This window comes from Lepidochelys kempii, chromosome 8 (assembly GCF_965140265.1).
Source record: "Lepidochelys kempii isolate rLepKem1 chromosome 8, rLepKem1.hap2, whole genome shotgun sequence".
NCBI classification, from domain to species: Eukaryota; Metazoa; Chordata; order Testudines; family Cheloniidae; genus Lepidochelys; species Lepidochelys kempii.
The window spans coordinates 106433407-106438677 of record NC_133263.1 but is presented as its reverse complement, the minus strand read 5'-3'; the positions used below and the strand labels follow the sequence as shown (position 1 = coordinate 106438677).

The window sequence follows — 5271 nt, the reverse complement described above, 5'->3', positions numbered from 1 at the left end:
CATCTACTAATGGACCAAAACCATTGTCAGGATTCTTTTTGTTCCTAATATGTTTTAAAAACTCCTTCTGACTGTCCCTTAACTCTGCTGACCATAGATTTCTCCTTGGGTCCCGTGGCTTCCTTATCAATTTTCTGAAATCCTAGTTTCTGGTTTATATTAATTACTATCAACTTCCCCTTTTCTCCGTTTGTGTATATATATATATATATATATATATATATATATATATATATATATATACACACACACACACATACACAGCTGCCTTCATTCCCCCTCTAATTCCTCCTAGCTGTATCTGTGTCTTCCCCCATCAGAATGAAGAGAGTTTGGTCCCTTCATGACAAGCTTTTGCCTTCATAGCTATGTTGGTCAGGGGTGTGATTTGTGACTGACAGACCTACGCTGGCAATAGCCCCTAGTGTGGACAAAACTTACACTGGCCCCAAACTGTGCTTTTTACCAGTTCCTCAAATGAAACAACCCATACCTACAAAAAGGATCCCCCCACCCAGTATAACTGCACCTACACTAGGGCTTTTGCAAGCATAGCTAAAATCAGGTAAGGGTTTGATTCCCCCCTGACAGTTATGTTGGCAAAACTTCTAAGTGTGGACCATGCTGCAGGTGGGTCTGGAATAAGCTATCCCACCCAAAGCACACTTTGTTGGTAAAAGCTGCGTCCACACTAGGAGCGCTTTGCTGATATAATCTACTGGTCTAACTACACAAAGACCTGACCAAAGAGAGGGCCTCTCTCACACATGGCGCTGCCGTGGCGTGCCCTGGTGAGTGATGCGAAGGCCAGGCAGACAGCAGCATGAAGCGAGGTAACGCCCAAGGGTCACATTTCCCGTGCCCCCTGCAGACCCGAGCCTCTGATGATGTGGCCACTATTTCTAAACCACGGAAATCAGTGAATGGTGCTAAAGAAACAACCTCATGTGGCTTCCTACAGGGCGAGTTCCAGGGCTTAAATTCTGCCAGAGCTGTCTGGAATGGAGCCCCGGGAAATATTTTCAACCCCCCTGGGGCTTTTATAGCATTGGGGGGGGGAGAGGAGATAGCCATGGGGCTCCAGGAAATACTCCATGAACATTTAAGCCCAGGCTAGTTCCCTTAACTCCTTCTGCTGCGCTTGGCCATGGGGGAGCTGAGACGGGTGTGCGGCGGGCGGGACTGGGGGGCTCAGGGGTGTGGAGGGGGGTGATGGGAAGCAGGGAGGAGTGGTACACAGGCAGGGGGGCAGCAGGGGTGGGCCCGGGGAGCAGTGTGTGCGAGGGGCTCCCCCTGAGAAAGCAGCGCCCACTGGGCCGAGGGTGGGGAAGGGCCAGGGCGCCCCTGGCGGTCAGTCCCGGTGCCAGGGATGCGGGGACCCGGCCCCGAGGACCCCCCCGTCCCGGGCTCCACCGCAGGGCTAGGGCTGCGGCTGCTCCCCTCGGGGCGGCGCTTCCAGCGGCCCGGACCCCGGCTCCAGACCCCGCTACGACCCGGTCGCTGCTGCCCCGGAATCTCCTGCCCGAATAAATCCGTGAGTCTCCAGGGTGCCCCGGGCTCCCACCTCCGGCCTCGGCCACCGCCTGCAGCCCTGACGGGGGCGGGGCGGCCGCCGACCCCAGCGCCCCCGGCTCCTGCAGAGGCCGGAGCGTGCCCGGGCTGGAGGCCCGGCGGCGGGGGTGGGGGGCCCGGCTGCTCGGGGGGCTCCCGTGCCGCAGCGGGGCCGGCCCCTCCCTGAGGCCGGGCCCCGAGCTCGCAGGACCCGGCTCTCGAGTCCCCGCAACGTCGGGCCCGTCCCGGCGGGAACGTGACCCCAACGGCAGCCCCGGGACCGGCCCGCCCGGGGCCTCGGACTGCCCCCCCCGCCGTGCCCCGCCCCCGGGACTGCCCCCCCCGCCGTGCCCCGCCCCCGGGACAGCCCCCCCCCGCCGTGCCCCGCCCCCGGGACAGCCCCCCCCCCGCCGTGCCCCGCCCCCGGGACAGCCCCCCCGCCGTGCCCCGCCCCCGGGACTGCCCCCCCCGCCGTGCCCCGCCCCCGGGACAGCCCCCCCCCGCCGTGCCCCGCCCCCGGGACAGCCCCCCCGCCGTGCCCCGCCCCCGGGACTGTGCCCCCCCCCGCCGTGCTCCGCCCCCGGGACTGCCCCCCCCGCCGTGCCCCGCCCCCGGGACAGCCCCCCCCCCGCCGTGCCCCGCCCCCGGGACTGCCCCCCCCGCCGTGCCCCGCCCCCCGGGACAGCCCCCCCCCGCCGTGCCCCGCCCCCGGGACAGCTCCCCCCCCCGCCGTGCCCCGCCCCCGGGACAGCCCCCCCCGCCGTGCCCCGCCCCCGGGACTGCCCCCCCCCCGCCGTGCCCCGCCCCCGGGACTGCCCCCCCCCGCCGTGCTCCGCCCCCGGGACTGCCCCCCCCCCGCCGTGCCCCGCCCCCGGACAGCCCCCCCCCCGCCGTGCCCCGCCCCCGGGACAGCCCCCCCCCGCCGTGCCCCGCCCCCGGGACTGCCCCCCCCGCCGTGCCCCGCCCCCGGGACTGCCCCCCCCGCCGTGCTCCGCCCCCGGGACTGCCCCCCCCGCCGTGCCCCGCCCCCGGGACAGCCCCCCCCCGCCGTGCCCCGCCCCCGGGACAGCCCCCCCCCGCCGTGCTCCGCCCCCGGGACTGCCCCCCCCGCCGTGCCCCGCTCCCGGGACAGCCCCCCCCCCGCCGTGCCCCGCCCCCGGACAGCCCCCCCCGCCGTGCTCCGCCCCCGGGACTGCCCCCCCGCCGTGCTCCGCCCCCGGGACAGCCCCGCCCCCGCCGTGCTCCGCCCCCGGGACAGCCCCTCCCGCCCCCGCCCCGGGACTACTCCGCCCCCGGGACTGCCCCTCCCGCCCCCGCCCCGGGGCCTCGGACTGCCCCCCCCCGCCGTGCCCCGCCCCCGGGACAGCCCCCCCCCGCCGTGCCCCGCCCCCGGGACTGCCCCCCCCCCCCCGCCGTGCTCCGCCCCCGGGACAGCCCCCCCCCGCCGTGCCCCGCCCCCGGGACAGCCCCCCCCCGCCGTGCCCCGCCCCCGGACTGCCCCCCCCGCCGTGCCCCGCCCCCGGGACTGCCCCGCCCCGCCGTGCTCCGCCCCCGGGACTGCCCCGCCCCCGCCGTGCCCCGCCCCCGGGACTGCCCCCCCGCCGTGCCCCGCCCCCGGGACTGCCCCCCCCGCCGTGCCCCGCCCCCGGGACTGCCCCGCCCCCGCCGTGCTCCGCCCCCGGGACTGCCCCCCCCGCCGTGCCCCCGCCCCGGGACTGCCCCCCCGCCGTGCCCCGCCCCCGGGACAGCCCCCCCCGCCGTGCCCCGCCCCCGGGACAGCCCCCCCGCCGTGCCCCGCCCCCGGCCCAGGCTCCGAAGCGGGCGGGCGCCGCGTTCCGTCCCGCTCACAGTCCGGGCACTTCCGCTTCGTGCGGCGGAGACCGGAAGTGCCTCTGGTCGGACCCGGTTCGTTGTGACACCAGCCTCGGCTCCGCTGCTGCGGGTAGCACCGGCCCAGGTGGGGGGGTCTGAGGATGGGGTCGGGGTCCTGGGGGATGGGCTGGGGGGGTCTGAGGATGGGGTCTTGGGGGGATGGGCTGGGGGGGTCTGAGGATGGGGTCGGGTCCTGGGGGGATGGGCTGGGGGGGTCTGAGGATGGGGTCGGGGTCCTGGGGGGAAGGGGCTGGGGGGGGTCTGAGGATGGGGTCAGGGTCCTGGGGGGATGGGCTGGGGGGGTCTGAGGATGGGGTCGGGGTCCTGGGGGGATGGGCTGGGGGGGTCTGAGGATGGGGTCGGGTTGGGTCCTGGGGGGAAGGGCTGGGGGGTCTGAGGATGGGGTCGGGGTCCTGGGGCTGCGGTTGGGGGGGTCCTGAGTATGGGGTCGGGTCCTGGGGGGTGGGGCTGGGGGGGTCTGAGGATGGGTCGGGGTCCTGGGGCTGCGGTTGGGGGGGTCCTGAGGATGGGGTCGGGTCCTGGGGGAAGGGCTGGGGGGTTCTGAGGATGGGGTCCTGGGGGGATGGGCTGGGGGGTCTGAGGATGGGGTCAGGGTCCTGGGGGATGGTCTGGGGGGGTCTGAGGATGGGGTCAGGGTCCTGGGGCTGCGGTTGGGGGGGGTCTGAGGATGGGGTCGGGGTCCTGGGGGAAGGGCTGCGGGGGTCTGAGGATGGGGTCGGTCCTGGGGGGTGGGGCTGGGGGGGTCTGAGGACGGGGTCGGGGTCTTGGGGGGAATGGCTGGGGGGGTCTGAGGATGGGGTCCTGGGGGGAATGGCTGGGGGGGTCTGAGGATGGGGTCAGGGTCCTGGGGGGAATGGCTGGGGGGGGGTCTGAGGATGGGGTCAGGGTCCTGGGGGGATGGGCTGGGGGGGGTCTGAGGATGGGTCGGGTCCTGGGGGGGTGGGGCTGGGGGGGTCTGAGGATGGGGTCGGGGTCCTGGGGGGTGCGGTTGGGGGGGGTCTGAGGACGGGGTCGGGGGGTCCTGGGGGGAATGGCCGGGGGGGTCTGAGGACGGGGTCGGGGTCCTGGGGGGAAGGGCTGGGGGGGTCTGAGGATGGGGTCGGGTCCTGGGGGGAAGGGCTGGGGGGGTCTGAGGATGGGGTCCTGGGGGGATGGGCTGGGGGGGTCTGAGGATGTGGTCGGGGTCCTGGGGGAATGGGCTGGGGGGGTCTGAGGATGGGGTCGGGGTCCTGGGGGGAAGGGCTGGGGGGGGGTCTGAGGATGGGGTTGGGGTCCTGGGGGGAAGGGCTGGGGGGGTCTGAGGATGGGGTTGGGGTCCTGGGGGGAAGGGCTGGGGGGGTCTGAGGATGGGGTCGGGTCCTGGGGGGAAGGGCTGGGGGGGTCTGAGGATGGGGTCCTGGGGGGATGGGCTGGGGGGGTCTGAGGGATGGGGGTCGGGGTCCTGGGGGAATGGGCTGGGGGGGTCTGAGGATGGGGGTCGGGGTCCTGGGGGGAAGGGCTGGGGGGGTCTGAGGATGGGGTCCTTGGGGGGATGGGCTGGGGGGGTCTGAGGATGGGGTCAGGGGTCCTGGGGGGATGGTCTGGGGGGGGTCTGAGGATGGGGTCAGGGTCCTGGGGCTGCGGTTGGGGGGGGGTCTGAGGATGGGGTCGGGGTCCTGGGGGGAATGACTGGGGGGGGTCTGAGGATGGGGTCGGGGTCCTGGGGGGAAGGGCTGGGGGGGTCTGAGGATGGGGTCGGGGTCCTGGGGGGAAGGGCTGCGGGGGTCTGAGGATGGGGTCGGGTCCTGGGGGGGTGGGCTGGGGGGGTCTGACTCTGAGATAGCGCGT

At 72.6% G+C, this 5271-nt stretch overlaps 1 protein-coding gene across 4 annotated transcripts in view; it reads left to right on the top strand.

Moving 5' to 3' along the window:
- The first annotated feature begins 1360 nt into the window (after positions 1-1360).
- Positions 1361-5271, top strand: part of DMAP1 (DNA methyltransferase 1 associated protein 1) — a 53382-nt gene continuing 49471 nt past the window's right edge. For 2 of the 4 annotated variants that reach the window (XM_073357956.1, XM_073357952.1), the window contains exon 1: positions 3406-3508. The gene's annotated coding sequence lies outside the window, so the exon portion shown is untranslated. Of the gene's footprint in view, positions 1535-3404; positions 3509-5271 lie in introns of those variants that run through there. The other 2 variants (XM_073357953.1, XM_073357958.1) reach the window with 2 other exon arrangements.